At 35.0% G+C, this 18000-nt stretch overlaps 1 protein-coding gene across 1 annotated transcript in view; it reads right to left on the reverse strand.

Moving 5' to 3' along the window:
* Nucleotides 1-18000, reverse strand: part of Olfm3 (olfactomedin 3) — a 190660-nt gene that overhangs the window by 110209 nt on the left and 62451 nt on the right. The gene's annotated exons all lie outside the window — the stretch shown is intronic.

The raw sequence follows: 18000 nt of genomic DNA on the forward strand, positions 1-18000 counted from the left end.
GCATTTCTCTGACGTTTTTGCCTGCTCTTGGGACTCGGTTCCTCCTATTGAGTTGCCTTTTCTAGCCCTGATATGAGAGCTTTTTCCTTTTCTTATTATATCTTGTTTTGTTAATGTTTCTTTGAGGTTTTTTTTTTCTTTTCTGAAGGGAAACAGAGATTAGTAGATCTTGAATAAGGCTGGATGGGTTTAGAGTGGAAGGAGGAGAAATTGTGCCTGGGATGGGAGAGAAGAGTCTATTTTCAATAAAAACGTGGCATCTTTGAAGGAACCTTACTCTAGCCTGCTTTGAGTAGGACAGTTGTGGAGCTCTCAGAGATGCTTAGTGGGCAGGCAAAACCAATATGCATTTCCATTTGAGATGAGTAATGCAACAAATACTCTTTAAAAATCTATCAGCCACAGTTAAATGAATTCTTGATGGAGAAGCATTTCAGATAGTACTTGTTGACCATGGTAAATACATAAAAGAAGTTATTGGATTTCATCTCTACAAAACTCTATGAGAACTGGCAATCAAATGAAAATTATGAGTTATGGAGTATTCACTAAATTTCTAATACAAGGGAAGGACATGGTCTCTAAAGTCAGACTTCCTGGAGGGGAACACAGAATCCATTTACTGTCATTTGTGCTCCTTAGAAAAGATGCAATGATGCTTTGCCTCATTCCTTCATCTCTAAAGTCACTTGGTCCATGGAAACTGTTTGGTCTTTGCTGTACTTAATAAGTAAAACATAAGGATTTTTTCAATATATATATGCTCATCAAGAGCCAGTCTATTCAGAGCATGTGTTCATTCATCAGCTGATTTCACTGTCAGTATAAAACAACTGTGTCATAAGACTGACAATCAGGAACATCATCTCATGGCTCTGCCTACCAAAGCTGGCTGAGATTGAAGCAGGCGGGTCATGTTTGTCTCCCATTATAGTTTTCTTCCATTGTCCTGACAAATGCATTTATTTGTTCTTTCTTTGTATGAATCTGCTCATAACCAACTATTCTTATGAATTCCATTCTGGATTTTCTTATTTTAAAAAAAGAACCTTCCATGGAGTAAGGGTTATTAAAATGCCTGTAGTACCACATCACCCCCTGACAATGTATTATTTGCTGGAATATTCTTTACAGTGCTATATCACACATAATCATGGATCTAACAGCAGTGCTCTTAATCAATGCTGTAAAATTAAATAAGAACTATAGTTACTATATTTAAAGAGTAATATAAGAGAAGCTGACTTAAGCAGATGTCACAGATAGAAAGTAACTAAATTAGTAAAGTTCGTGGAGCCCAAATTTAGTTAATATCTATGTCATCTGACTAGATGCTTTGTGGCTTAGGCAGGAAGCCTAGTGGATTCTGTATAAGCATATTCTGGAGAAAAGGAAATAGCAGGTAATGCTTTTTATTTTTTAGGCATGTTTCTTTAAGATGACTGACTTGAACCTGATTGCCCCAAAGAATGGTAATTTTTAAAATTTTCAGAAGAATCTACTTCCAGTGAGAGTACTCTTATGCTTTGGAATATTTGCTCCTGAATATCGTATGTGGAGATCTGGTAGAATACATAAATATTTTAAGATTCTCCAGTGTCACATCTTTTTAAACCTGTATATTTATAATCTCAATCCGGTTACTTATTTTTTCCCTTGCATTTTCGAACAATGGGGATTTGAAAACACTTTTGCTTTGTTAAAATCTGGGCATGCTAGAAACACTGATGTTGCAAGTGTATTCTTAGCCTTACTTTACTAGTGGGGCTGAGAATGATGAAAGTGAATAAAATCTGTTTAAAGGTTCATGTAATTAGTAAGCCAAGGAAAATGGCCTATTTAAATCTCAAAAATAAGATATGTTTCTCACATATGCACAAAAATAAAGAGAAAAAAATGAGTCAATTGTCCAAAAGATCAAAGTTTCTGAAACATTTTACTGATCTGGATAACATCACATTTACTTCCTGTGATTTCCTAATGGAATTTACAGAGATACCATATTTAAGCAGATACAGTTACAGGTTTATTTTATTATTACTTTTATCTTTTGAGATATAATTGCATTTCTCCTGCCCTTTTCTTCATTCTAAGCCTTCAATACCTCTTATTGCTCTCTTTCAAGTATATGCCCTGTTTTTAAATTAATTATTTTTACAGGAATATATGTGTATACACACAACACACACACACACACACACACAAATGAATGCATTCCTAAATATAACCTGGTCTGGTCATTTGTTTTTGCCCTATCTCTGGGAAAGGTTATCTCTCCCACCCTCAGAATTTTTTAGTTGCCTGTGGTTCTTTGTATAATATTGTGGCTTCATGGTCTTTGCCAAGCCTATTTATCATTTCTACTGTTGTCTTTGTTGAGCTCATATTTAGGTAGTCATGCTGGGGAGACTTAATAATAGCTGCTGGCATTACTAGGATAGACAGTCTCACAGTGAACTCTATCAAAATGCTGAGCTGTAGAGCCCAGTCCCAACAAATGCATCCTCAAAGCAGCGCCTGCACCTAAAGCTCAGAGAACAAAGCAGGGAGAGGTAGTAGAGAGAGTATAAAAGCAGAAACTCAATGAGTTTGCTTTGAGATTGTGTATCCTCCATGATTTCATTATTACTTAGTTTATTTTGGGGATGGTGTTTTGGTTATAACATTTTGCCCTTCTCTATCCTCTGAGCAAATCCTATCACATACCTGTCCCTGCTCTCTTTCACATGTAGCCTGCAGTTGTGTTATCCTGGTGGCTTTATTCTGAAATATTTTAGTTCAACGTATTTATGAATATTTTAAAATTATCCTTTCCTTTAATTCACTCAAAAATACAAATGTAATAATACAAACACTGAACAGACTATATGACTGCTGAGTATAATTGCTGAGGATCACAGCTTTCCACATGGTTTTTGTAATGTTCACACTACCCTTAAGGCCTACACAGAACCAAAGTATAGTAAACAGTTGTGTAGAACCGAAGCAAAAACTATTTCTATTACCTACAAAAGAGAAATCATATACCTCCTATCAAGAATATTTGATGCATCATTATTAATTATCTTGAGCTTAGAAAGCTAATAACCCTTGCTGTACTTAAACTGAAAAGTACTTGATTTTTATTAATTTTGAAGCAATTACTAAAATGGTTTTTTGAAGCCTTTGCATAATACCATATACAACCTATAGAGGAATCAGTACTTCCTAAAGCTTTTATTTTTCTATTTTTTTTCATTTGATAACAAGCAGATCACTTGTTTTCATTATTAAAATAATATTAGCAAAGAAATATCAAGACAAGAGTGTCATAGAGGCTAATATGTAGTTGCATTGTGTTACAATACTCAAAATACCATTACCGAAGTTTTCATTTAGGATAATAAACTGTATTTTATCAGATCTCCATTTGTGTGATAACTTTACATATCTTTGTGGGATAGAGTTGGTTTTATTAACAGTTTTCATTTGCTTTATTTTTTTCAAGTTCAGGTAATATGCCTTTCAAAGTAAATTCAGAGATGTGGTTATACTTTTCCATCCACATTCAAAAGTTTACTTCTTAGGCCTGTAAAACAAATTTACATGGTGGGTCATTTTTAAATTCCTGTCTGTTTTATTTTGACATTTCCAATCACGTCAAAGTTCAAAACAAATAAGTCTTCCTCCAAATTCAAGAGGTATTTTTCTATTCCTAAGTGGATTAAATAATGTGATAAGAAAATATAAGATACAGGAACTCAGAAATCAATTTATATATGACAATAAAAGGAAAAGCATGATATAGATATGTGTGGAATGATGCAGACCATAGGAAAATGGATATAATGTCTTACGGCTGTGAATGTTTGAGGGGCACAAAGTAGGACATGATCCAGTCTGTGCTGAGTACTTGTTTTGCATGAAGAACGGAGGACGCAGGGAATCAGGCTGCATCACAGGATATTATAAAGAATGAACTGCTTGGGAAAAGGACAGAATAGTCCTGTGGTTGTGTGGCATAGGGTTTAAGTGGCGGTAGATAAACGTAGATCAATATTGGATAACCTAATTAGCAAGCTCTTCCCTGGGGAAGACTATTTCTCTCACTGTTGCATGTTGGATTCTCCTCTGTATGCTGTGAATATGTTTGATTACCATTGGTTAATAAAGAAGCTGGCCTATGGCAGGTTAGAATATAGGGAAATAAATTCCTAGATGTGACCAACACTATGGAAGATGCTTGGGAAACAATTAATGATTATGCTAATTACATCTCAGTATTGCAGAGATGTGAGTCGGAGACTAGTCAGAGAAAATAGCAGGGAATGAAGTGGAATTTAGGGGATGCTTCGAAGAATTTCATGAATATATTGTAGTGTGCTATTAAGGAGTAGCGTATTGATGAACGCCTTGTGACACTTTAATGTCTCTGAACTACTTGCCCATTTATTCTCTTTCTCTAGCAATAGAGATGGGACTGATTCAGTGATGATCTGTATCTAGTATCTAATGTGTATCTGATAGGGTAGTCTATCTCAATGACGTTACCATGCTGATTATATCTTAAAGTTCTTAGCTTTTACAATATAGTTCATTCACCTAAGCCATTTCTATTTATTTAAGTCATCGCTGTATCTATTGAAGTTCTTGACAGATTCACACCCACAGGTGTGATTGGTGTAGTCAGAAGATCCCTGCAGTAACATAAAATTCTTCTGCAGATGTAAAATTAATCTTCCTTGTGAGTTTGGAAAAAATTATTGTAGCTCAGAATTAATGCTAAAGATTTCAGTTTGGTCAATGGATCTGAATGAAGTATAGTAAACAACTCTCAGGTAACTGGCCTGTTTAAGTCTTGAGTTTCTTTCTAATCAGTTTTTGAGTTTCATTACTTATTAAACCAGAAGTCTAAGTTGTGATGACTTTTTACCAATGTATTCATGAGTACACAAAGTTAAAATGGTGGATTATAAGCATAGTTGTTTGCTTCATGTATGGGAGACAATTATATCTCAAATAATACAGAACATTAAAAAACAAGAATGCAATGAATCTTTCTAAGATTTCAGAATGCATTTGGTATTCCTAGTTTATTTCTGGAAGGAAGTTCTTTGATAATAGTATTAAATTGCTAAAACTTGTACCAGTATTAAAGGAATTGAGGAAAAAGTCCAACCACTTTTGCCTGCCGAAAGGAAAGACTCAGTCTTGCCTAGGCTCGAAGAGCACCACAGAGAAACGTAGATTGAGATTCTTTTTTTTGAAATTATTTTTATTTCTAAGAAAGAGTGGAAATTATTTTTTCCAGATAGCCACTTTGCCATCCTATGAAAGGAGAAGGGATTGTGAATGGCAATGTTCTATACCCAATGCTGTTAGCCCTAGAAAGGGATTGCGAGACAAGAAGTAAAGGCTGCCTGAAATGGATTGCTATAAAGCGGCATTTTCCCCCTGAAATGATTTTCACTTGTCTTTCATATTTTTGAATGAGATAAAAAAGAAGCACCTTCCTATTAATCTATAACATTTCTTGATCCTTCTTTCAAAAATAATCCAGCCAAAGCCATCTTCCAGCATGGAGGAAGACTTTTCATGCCACTCAAAAGTTTCCCTGTGAAGCCACGACTGATGAAGTCAGCCTACCTTTTAAGATGTGAAGAATAGCGGGTATTTGGTGAGAGGATAATCAGGTTAAAGCTGGCAGTTCTGTGGAAATTTCTCTTTCATGAGTCTCTGAGGGCTGGCTACTTGGCTTTTCTAAAGCCTTAAGTTTGCACTTAATCCCCTTCATTTTATTTTTAATTTCCTCTTTTCAACTGACACATAAAACTTACATGTAGTTATAGGATGCAGTTTGCAATTTTGTAGATGTATACATTGCGTAATGCTAAAATTAAGATAAGCATATATATTCTTAAATATTTTTATTCTTTTTGAGAAAATAAATGACTGAGAGCATTCTTTTAGCACATGTGAAGTATGCGGTGCGTTATTGTTCAGTATTGTCACTCTACCAAGCAGAATTTGCTTTTCTTTCCTGACTATAACTTGGTACATGATGAGTAACCTTCATTTTAAATTCTACTTAATTCAGGACCTATATTATTATTAATCATTATGCTGAACACTAGAATATTTGCCATCACATTTTTCAAAAGAACATGCACATATATTTATGTATAGATGCATAGTGAAAAATTATTGATATATATTGTAAAAATGGCTAATTTATGGTGATAAATTGCAGAAAATATCCTAAGAGATTATTTTTCTTTCTATTTTATATTTTTGCATTTTATATAAAACCATAAACATCTTTAGAGAAGCCTTTTAAAATTCGGTGTAATAATGAGTGAGATAGCTTGAAGTGTGAAGACCTGAGTTGAACCTTGAGACACACATAGTAGAAGGAGAGAGACAAGTTCTGCAAAATGTCCTGTTTTCTATGTATGCTTCATGATCTACACACAATAAAAAATGCAAAAAGTAAACTAAATATTAGTAGTATGTCAACATAGACTAGGGTAATGAAGTAGAAACTCCACTAACACAGGCGCTGTTTCTACATTGTTTGCAGTCATGTCTCCCAAAGCTTCCATCAGAGAAAACATTTGATAATTTTTATGAATACATAAGAGTAGTAAGGAATCGATGACAACTAATTTAAAGACTATTTTTAGAGGGTATGTAAGGTCTTCACTCAGTGTGGGAATATCTGCAGTGCTAACCACTTTGGCCATTGTCACAGAAAAAGGCATGTTTGCTACCACCACCAAGTGCCTTCCTCTGGAAATGTAGTGACTTGTTAGGGGATATCATGAAAAGAAGCATGTTGAGTTTACTATCCTAGTTCTTTTCACAGGATTCTAGGCATTTGTTGTTGTTCATGAGAATATATTTTATCTGCGTTTTCAAAGTAAGAGGAAAAGAGCCTCACTCATCTGAGCCCTTGCCTTCCGTTGGAAAAAAGTTTTACTGGAAAATCTATTCAGGAATGCTTCATAGGATATGCTTTCTTTTGCTTAAATTCATAATCACTTTTCCCTCCACAGCATAGATGATCTAGTGAAAGTCACTGAGACCTAGAATTTTAGGGTATCATTTATTATGGTGTCTATAGGCAGAAGAATTCTAAAAGTATGATGTGTTTTAAAGTCAGTAACAACTAATACATTATGGAGACCAATTATGTGGCTGGCAGTTATATATACAATTTAAAATTTATTTATGTGGTTTTCTCTGCGTGTGTGAATATACACGTGTGAGGACTCATTGCTCTGTTCATGTACAGCAAAGGAAAAAGAGGGTGTTGGGTGTCATTCTCTATCACACTCCATATACCCCTCTGAGGCAGGATCTCTCCCTGAACGTGGTGCTCATATTTTCTCTAGAAGGCTGGGAAACTGCAAGTTCCATCAACCTTCATTTGCATGCTACACCTGGAAGGTAGGATTACAGGCCTGCATTAGGTGCTTGGTTTGTTACATGGCTGCTGGGACCCTGACTCTAGTCTTCGTGATCTCATTTTCCAGCCCATATGTACAGTTTTTGAAATAATAGTGTCTATTTTATTGAGATTATAATAAAATTGCTTTACTCCTCCCCTTCCCTTTTGTCCCTCAAATCCCTCTCATGTACCCCCTTGCTCTTGATGAAATTTACAGCCTCCTTTAATTATCTCTTATGTCCATACATGGGTATGTGTTCATAAAGATAAATACAACATGCTCGTTCTTTATGTTAATTGTAAATAAAGGTTATCAAGGAGAATGTGAGAAATAATCTTCTGCAGGGAGGAGCACAATTGGTTATCTAATACCAAATGATTAGCTCTACTATATACATTTAAAATTTTAATTCATCTAAAAGAAAACTACACAGGGCAGGACACAGGGCAACTTCTTTTTTATTGAGGGAGGTCTAGAGATTTTATAGTGTCTGTTACAAGGTTACGATGGATGACTGGCCTGAGACTCAGATTCAAATCTAAGCATATTGTCTATTGGGCATGTTTTATTTTATAAATTTATTACACACTACCCATTGTTTCTGTGGCTTCATTTGCTGGTATTTCCTTCTATACAAGGAGGCTTCACACCCTGGGAAATTCTCTGGAAATTAGAATAAAATACTGAAATGCTAGGCCTCAGGTTGTACTCAAACTGTCGCATGCTCTCTTGCTATGATATATGGGCCTGAACTCATTAGTGATGGATTCCTAGTAGTAGCGACTGAGCAGGTAAAACTTCTTAACTAAGCAGGTATTCAATCATTGTGGCACTGTAAAATGTCATGAGCACTCCCAGCGTAACTATCTTTTCATTACTTTGCTACATTTGGACAGGTGAAATCAGGAAGCATTAGAGCAATGGCAAACCCCACCAAACTACGCACTCTAGACAGAGACATTTTGAAAAACAAACAAACATATGAACAAACAAAAAACTTTTGTGTTACTTGTTTTTCTTAATTCTGATTCTCTAGTGTTAGAGGATTAGGGACCCACGGCTGGGTTCATCTGAATGCAGAGAGAGCGATGGAGGAATGCTTTTCTCTTTTCTCTCCAGTCACTGACAGTCCCTCATCTGTCTGAACCCCTCAGGCTTTAGGAGTTTGGAAACCTGCCACCTAGCAGGCTCCCTAGACAGTGTAATGAAAGTTAATGGACCTCCTATCCAGGTAATTCACATGAATTAAAAATAACTTAGGAAACCATTTAGGGCTCTATAAAATCAAATTGGAAACACTATGTGTGGAGGTCAGAATGGTTCATTTCAAACATTCTGTCAAATGAAATTTGTTTGAAACATCCCAAATTATCAGAAAGTAAGAGGAAGCAGAATTCTCCACATTATTTTTTACATAATTGTTTTTATAATATTTCCTTGCTTAGTTTATTCTAAAGATTTTAAGGTCTTATATTAAATGTATTTGTAAACCATAAAGAATATGTAAAGAATATCTTTTTGTATGATAAATTTATTGAAGCTGCTTTGTAATTTATAATAATTTTGTGGAAACTTGTATACAAGAAAGAAAAATGACATTTGTACAGAACCTGTTTAAAAATAAGGGAATGAAATAACATTGAATTTTCTATAGAGGGCACACAGTCTTCATGCTTGGACCATTTAATTTTGTTCTTTGTCAGAAATGGAGCTACACTTAAAATAACTCCAAAATGATTGCCACATCCTTAGAAAAATACAATTCTCACTTCTACATTTGTTTATTCAACTAGAGAGTATGCATTCACACACAAAGGTCAGTAGTGAGTGAGTTTGTCTCCAGTGAATCTTCATCAGAGTCCACGGATAAGGCAATTACTGACATCTCACACTAAAGGTAGGAATTACAGTCCTGGCCACAGGCAATGAATGAAATGTTCCAAGAGTTTTCTAATGGGAACTGACATCAAGAGGAAGTCTGCATGTCTGAGTGAAAAAAAATATATATACAGCTGAGGTTTTTTAATCCTGGCCTGCCACTTTCTAGTATTTGACCTTTCGGTGTTTAAGCCTTCACATCTACAGAGCAATAGTAAGAGAATCTGCTGCTGTGTTGTTTTGTGCGTGAGCTCTTCACAGAGAAGCTCACCAATTCTGATCTGATAGTTATTTACTATCCGATGTTTACCCATCTCTCCATGTATACAGCATGAGGAGTAGGGAGTGGGCAAGAAGCTTAGCATGTATAAAGATCAAAAGACCTTGTAGGTTAGACCCGAGCCTTAAAGAGGAATCGATACACCTTAGTGGGGCTCCAGATGATTCTCTTGGAGAAGATTGTCATTGCACGTCTTACTTTACAGTTGAGAAAATGAAAAAAACTTAGTAACATTTGAATAATTGTCCCAGTGGTGTAAGTGGCTGAGCCAGGTTCCAGCATTTTTATATGAGGCTATCAATTCTGTGTTAGCTTTGAAAGGGATTATCAAAATAATAGGACCTAAAGGAATCATTTACACTAGTGGGAAGATGCATATTGTAGCATCTCAGGGGTTTGCATACACAGTGGTGTTTGCTTTGTAATTACGCATTGTTATTAATTGTGAAATATACAAACGCAAAAAAGCTGCATGCAAAGCATATTTTAGTTGCATTAAGAAGTATTTTGATTCCAGACCACTTTCATGAATTTCTTTCATCAAATTACCTCAACAAAAATAAAATATGCTATTTCTATTTCATTTTTAGACTGCTCAGGTTGAAAAGTTGGCTTTGTGGGGTAATAGCATGTACAACTCTTGCATGGGACTTCCATTCTGTACATGGCCGTATATTTGATAGCTCACAACCACCTATAGGTCCAACTCATAGGAATCTGGCACTTTCTCCTAGACTATGGCAGAGCTACTGGGGAAGGTTTGTCTTCATTAAGTATGACCTAGTGCATCTCTCCCTTTCTTTTTGTCTCCATCACAAACATAATAACAGTTCATGCATTTCTGCATTATTACCCAGAGACAGAATACACACGATAGCCACAGTGAGACTTCACAGAGAAAATGAAATAAAGGCACTGATAGCCACATTGAACACAGTTTTGGGGAAAATTGGAAGATTGTGCCTGTTCTTCAAAATCCACCCAGTTTTTGATTTGTGCCCCAGTAGACCTTGTAGAAAAGGCTCTGCAAGACCTTCTAATAAAAATTTCCAATCTGCTTGAAGTGTCTAGGAAATAGGCTCAAGAATCCTTTAGAAGCTTATTGGATAGTAAAATAAATAGAACCAAAATACAGAAATTTCTTCTTCTCAAAAGTGGTAAGTTATCAACTGGAGATAAGTTTATTTATTTTTTTTTTCTCACATGGCCCAATAAGATTACCCTCTACTCTGGAGAACAGAAAATAGACATGGCTTAGATTATTTTGCATGTAATATATGTGAAAGAAGAAAGAATGTTTTGTTTGTTTGTTTGTTTTGATTGATTTCAAAGCTTCTATAATCAAAAACTGATGCTAAATTTTTCCTTTGTGTACATCCTATATTTTTTTTTTCTACTGTTCAGTTCTTGTGATTCCTCCTGGAATCCGCCCTATTTGGAGGTCAGGGGAGCTGCTCTCACTGCCTTCAGGTAGTTTTCACTTAGTAAGACCACCATCGTACTCAAAAGTATCAGATGTTTTCCTTTTATAAACTTTTGTTTTGCCTTTCTAAACAGCTTCCTACTATGAAGCCCGACAGCTTCCTTAGTCAAGGACCTCAAGAGTGCAACCCCAGCCCTTCCAGTAGTATACATTTTAAACACAATCTTGAGACAAAAATTTTAATTTTGACTCTCAGGTTGCTAACCATTTCAGAGAACATCCAGTGAGATAGTAAGCATTTGCTGGGCATGCTGGGTGCTTAAGAGCTGTGCATAAATATACTTTATCTTTGTCATAACTACTCTCTGATTTTTGTGTATATTCCATTATACAGCTGAGGGAACAACCATATCAGGTTGTTATTACTTCTTTGAAAATCTTATACTTAGTAAATTGTGACCAGTTAATCAGTCTCTAAGCCTGGAACTTTTATTTTGCATTTGATAAATCTTTTTAAACATTTATTATCATTTGCTTGGCTAGAGATACCCTCAGATATGTTGTATTATTTGTGACTATTTCCAAGAGCGTTGTTTCCCTAATTCCTTTCTCAGCCCATTTATCATTTGTATATAGAAGGGCTATTGATTTTTTAAGTTAATCTTTCATCCATCATTTTCACTGAAAGTATTTATTAGCTGTAGGAGTTCCCTGGTAGACTTTTTAGGATTGTGTATTGTATCATAAGCAATATGATACCATATACCAATACCATATCTTTTGTGAATAGTGATATTTTGATTTCTTCCTTTTCAATTTGTATCCCCTTGATCTCCTTATTACTCTCGCTAGAACTTCAAGAACTATTCATATTGAATATATATGGAGAGAGTGCACAGTCTTGTCTTTTTCCCTATTTTAGTGGAATTTCTTTTAAGTTTCTCTCCATTTAATTTAATATTGACTACGGGCTTTCTGTAAATTGCCTTTATTATATTTAAGTATGTTCTTTGTATCCCTGATCTCTACAAGACTTTTATCATGAAGGGGTGTTGGATTTTGACAGAAACTTTTTCAGCATCTAATGAGATGATCAAGTGGGGATTTTCTTTTAATTTGTTATATGGTGAATTACATTAAGAATTTTTATATGTTGAACTATCTCTGCATTTCTGGAATGAAGCCTACTTGACCATGGTGGATGGTCTTTTTGATATGTTCTTTTATTTGGTTAGAAAGTATTTTATTGAGTATTTTTGCATCAATTTTCATGAAGGAAATTGGTCTAAAATTCTCTTTCTTTGTTGGATCTTTGTGTCAGTTGTACAACAGGGTGACTATGGTCTCATGAAATGAATTTGGCAATGCTCCTTTTGTTTCTATTTTGTAGAATAATTTGAAGAGTGATATATTAGCTCTTCTTTGCAAGTCTAGTAGAACTTTGCATTAAAACCATCTGGCCCTGGGCTTATTTTGGTTGGGAGGCTTCTAGTGGTAGAATTGGAACATAAATCCAGCCAGAATACCTTCAGCCTACAATTTGTCCTCCCTGAAAGATGAGCTGGGATAATGGTGGCATAGAACTTTTGGGAGAGACCAATCAATAATTGATCCAACTTGAGACCCATGCCTCAAGAAATAGTTCATGACTGACACTGCCTGGCTGTCCAAAAACTAGGGGCTGGATAACCCAGAGATTCAGGATAGAACCAAACATAGCTGTCCCAAAACAAAACAAAACAAAACAAAAAGTCAATGAAATGATTTCTATTGATATTCTGCTATACTCATAGACTGGAGCTTAGCCCAATAGTCATTAGAGAAACATCATCCAGAAACTATTGGGAGCAGATCAGATGCAGAGATCCACAGTCAACCATTAGCTTTGAGAATCCTGCCAAAGAGAGGGAGAAAGGATAGTAAGAGCAAGATTGGCAGAGCACAGCTGAAGAACACAGTTTACAAAATCAACTGAGCAGTGCTTGGAGGGGCTCACAGTGACTGACATGACAATCACAGAGCCTGTGTGAATCGGAGCTAAGTTCTCTGCGTATACCTTATGGTTGTGCAGGTTGGTGGTCTCGTGGTAACCGTAACAATGGGAGTAGGAGAATCTCTGACTCTTTGTCTGCTCTTCAGACCCTTTCCCTTCCACTGGTTTGCCTCTTCCAGCCTTGATATAAGGGGAGGAGTCTAGTCTTATTATAATTTGTTGTTCTAGGTTAGATTGATTGTAATGGTCTGTCCTGTCCTATTAAGATACAAGCCCCATCCAAACCCTCCCCCATCAGGTGTCACAACATGGATGCTGTCACAATCAACCACTCTGAATTCACATATCACAAACAAAAACAGAAAGAAACAACTGTTGTTCCTCATGAAATCCCACTTAAGCTTGACTCGCTGTATTACCCATGCCTCTACAGCACAGGATTTACCCTGACTTTTAGCTGAAGATTAACTTTATTAGCTTTTGACATCACAATGGAAACAAACCATGGGCACCCTTCCAGGTAGCCTTTGCATCAGGGAGCTTCAACAGTAAACCTGAAGAAGTTTGCTAAGTCTGATATCTCTATTGCTTTGCACTGTGCATGAGGACAAAAAGCAACACTTAATAAATATTTGCTGAGCAAATCAAACAATTATCAAGCAAAAGATTAGTGCTCTGAACTGAGAGTTCTGTTTCCATAAGCAAAATTAAAATAAAAGTCCCTTAGTGATGAGCAGTCAGTGAGTGGAGGTATTTAGAGTGATGGTGACTGGCTGACTAGCAATTACTCTTTACCCTTTACTTTGCTCTTTTTGTTCAATTTTGTTTTTATATTCCTTCCTTCCTTCCTTCCTTCCTTCCTTCCTTCCTTCCTTCCTTCCTTCCTTCCTTCCTTCCTTCCTTCCTTCCTTCCTTCCTTCTTTTTCCCCTGAGACAGGGTTTCACTGCGTAACTTTGGAGCCTGTCCTGGCCCTCGTTCTTTATACCAGGCTGGCCTTGAAATCAGAGATCTACTTGCACCTGCCTCCCAAGTGCTGGGATTAAAGGCATGCACCACCACCACCTGGCATTTACTTTGCTATTAACTGAAGTTTTCCGTTGCTTTTTTATTTCATGATGAAGAATCAGAAATTACCTGAAAATTTTTCCTTATGAAATCTATATTTTTATATTACTCAGATATAAATGAGCTGCTTTATAATTGCTTTACACTCAAATCTAAGAAAATGTGATTATTAGTTAAGTGCAGGATCAGGGATTTCATATTTTAAATCTATTTCTTAATGGAAGCCACTGAGTATAGTAAAGGAGAAACTATGTAAAGTGTTTCAATTTACCAAGAATATAATATAGGAGTTATATTGTGTGTGTATGTGTGTGTATATATACATATATACAATTGTATATATAATATATAGTATATATATATGATCCTATATTTAATTTTATAACAAAACCTTATATCTCCAGAAAATGTGAGCCTTTAAAATTTTAAAAAAATCCATTTTAAACTTGTACTATAATTTTCAAAGAAGTATGATTTGTACAATTACAATGAACTGCATATATAAAATCTTTTATACTGTTAACAAATTTCTGAGTCTTTGTTCACTTTACTCCTAGGCCGTAAGTTTATCACCTTTTCTTGTTTTGTTTTGTTTATTCTGGTTTGTTTGAGTTTTTATTTCTATTTATATTATAAAAGTATTTCATATGTCATCAATTATTTGAGCACATTTCCTAGAATTTTTTTCCTCCATAGTTAAGCACATTGTAGCTAAGAGTCTATTATTATTATTATTATTATTGACTTTGTCTAAATCATTTGGGAAATCAGAGTTGATTCAAGTGAGGGAATGTTATGGAACATGTTTGTGTATATAATATAAGAAATGAAACAATAATGTGTAATCAGTTTTATCATCAAAAATTTAATTTCTTCCCTATTTTCTTCCTTTGGAGGATTTGTTGTTTTTCTTGTTATTTTTGTTTCATTTTGATGTCACCTTTTAAGATTCTTTTTCCTGCTCATCCTCACTGTAATTTCTCAAACTCTTTCTTCTGACACCAGGAGTCAGGAGACAATATATAATTTTCCATCATCTTTTATGCTAAGTATTCTGTATTTACTTTAACCTTTAATTATATGTAAAATCATGTGCTGTTCTAGAAGAAGAATGTGAGGGTTGAAGAGAAAAAAATCTTATTTATTAAATCTGAAGGAAACAGGGTATTTTCACAGTGATGGGATTATAATAACTATTCAAATATAAAACTGAATGAGTAGATGAAAAAATGGATAAGAGGACACTTTATGTTGCATATAATATTAGTAAATTGCTTTAGAATTTTTATTCAGCTTATTGGTCATGAAAAGATTTGGGTGGTTTAAAATTTGTATTATGATAATGACATTGATATTGAGTAGTGTTTGTGAAATATCCACTCAATACAAATTCTTTATTTGGAAATACATATCACTGTTAGTAAAATACTAGATTCTATTATTATTCTGCATTAATCATAGGAACATGGAGCATATAAAGCACACAGAGGCAACTTTTATTCAGCATTAGCTAGTAAGTAGCATAAGATATTAAATGAGCATTCCTGACAATGGAATATTTATAATTTTACAACCTTTATTCACAAATATGTCCCATGTTTTTTCAGTATAAAACTCGGCATAACTATTCGTTAAATGTTAAACTGTTGTGTGATAAAGGACATTTGAAAAGCTTAATTCCATAAACAAAAAATATATCATTGACAATTAGTAGCTTGCACATGGCTTCCCTTTTTCACATAGATGTGCCCTTATCATCTAATATAATGCATGGTATATAGGTGATATAATGAAAACATCTTCTGAACTGAAATATCAAGGTCATGAAGCAGTGACCTTTTCAGAACAAGATCTTTCTTTGTCCTTTTATTTATAATCCCTGGAAGACATGAGAAGATTCCTAATGTGTTTTTAACTCAATTCATATTATTAATTCATGTTAGCTTATGTTACTCCTTTCTGCTGGGACTCTGTATATTTTCTTTTATTCTTAACTAGTATAATCATAATATTTGAAAATTCATTAACAAAATTTGTTTTATTCTTGTTGAACTAAACATAACTGTTTTCTTGTATTTTATTTCAAGGCAGAGCAATAATATCAAATGCATGTTGAATTTGGAGAGATGGCCCAGTGGTCAAGAGCACCTGCTGCTCTTGCAGAAAACTTGGTTCAGTTCCCAGCATCCACATATCATGCCACAATTATCTGGAACTCAAATTTTCTTCAGTTTAAAATAGTCTAGCCTTTGTAAGCACCAAGTATGTAATATACATATATACATGCAGGTAAGACACTCATACATTCAAAAAATGTTTTCAAGAAATTGCATATATAGCTTATTTTATAATTTCAAAGTTACCAATGTTATCATTTTTTCCTGAACTTTATAAACACTTCATAACACTTTCCACCAAACCATAGTTATAGTTTTAAATCCTTTCAAATATTTCCTACATTTTCATATATAAGAGGTACTTGTTATTTAGTTAGAGGGCTTCACCTCAGCCCCCTGGCATCCAGTTTTGGAATGTTGGGTGAAAAAACTCCATTCCAAGCTCCCTCCCCTGGGAGTTGCCTAGGACCAAACTCTACCTCTTAGAAAGCCTGCTAAGGGTGACCTTTCCTGAGGGAAGGTCAAGATCATTCCCACAGGCTATTTAACCTGCCCCCCAGAGAATGAACACATGGTCTCCTGCTGGTTTCCTGTGGTCTTTTGGTTCTCTGTCTCCCTCTCCATGTTTTCCTGAGGGGCCACCCAGGGGTGCTGGCAGCCATTAAACATGGGCATTTTCTAATTTGGTCTAATTTGGTCTGATTGAAATTATTGCAATGGTGGAGAGGTTGGTCGTTTAAGGAATAATACTTAACATTTGTCTCTATTCCTCTTCCCTGGTCACATCTCTATCATGAAATTTAAGTATTTGTTTGTTTTTAGTGGGGACTGTCCCACCCAGAGTAACCTCTAATCATACAGGGACTACATACTTTCAACTACCCACTGATATCCAGGAATCGTTTCTTACCTTTGTATCCCTAACCTAGCTATTATAGTTAACATGATTTTGCTGTTCCTAAAACAGAAGGAGAACCATTTGTAGTGACTTTTTCTTCCCTAGGCTCTACTAGGAAGACTGCATCTCAGATAAATGAAGACTTCACTTTTTCTTGTTCACATTTTAAATGTTTCCTTATTATGGGTATATCTTGAATTCTCAACAGCTAAACAATATCTGGTCTTTCTTGGTTATATTCTCTTTCTGCAAAGTGATACTCATAGTACATATCATACACTTTGGTTGCTTACTTCTTTGTGTCTGTTTCTCCCTACTATTATGTAAAGTCTTGAAGGGGGAGCTTGATGGTCCCTGACCTTCTTGATCTTTATTTGGCACTTAGGAATTACTAACTAAATATTTCATAAATACATTTAAATATTTTCTTTGATTTACCTCATGAGATGAAGCAATAAATGCAGGATTTCTTTCATTACTAATATTTAACAAATCACTCCAACACTCCTCAGTGTATTGTGCTTCCTAATATTTAGTCTTCGTTATCATTGCTATAATTCCCAAGTAAAGTATACTATTTGGCTTTTAATTTCACTGAATACATTTACATTGATTGCTATTTACATAAACCTTGCTAGTAAGATATTTCTGGCAAAATCTATATCTAAATATAGCCAAAAGGGAAAAGAACTCTTTAAATTTCTTTACATTTATATGTACTCATTGTATGTATTTGTATATGTGTGCATACACAGTGCATACATAAAGTTTGGAGGTCAACTTGCAGGCATCAATCTCTCCATCTCCCACGTAGATTCCAGGGATTGAATCCTGATGGTCAGACTTGGCTGCAAGTGCCTTTAACTATCAAGTCACCTCACAGCCTCTTAACCTTTCTTCACGTCTCTATTTCTA

The sequence above is a fragment of the Microtus pennsylvanicus genome, chromosome 7, assembly GCF_037038515.1.
Source record: "Microtus pennsylvanicus isolate mMicPen1 chromosome 7, mMicPen1.hap1, whole genome shotgun sequence".
In the NCBI taxonomy this organism is placed as follows: domain Eukaryota; kingdom Metazoa; phylum Chordata; class Mammalia; order Rodentia; family Cricetidae; genus Microtus; species Microtus pennsylvanicus.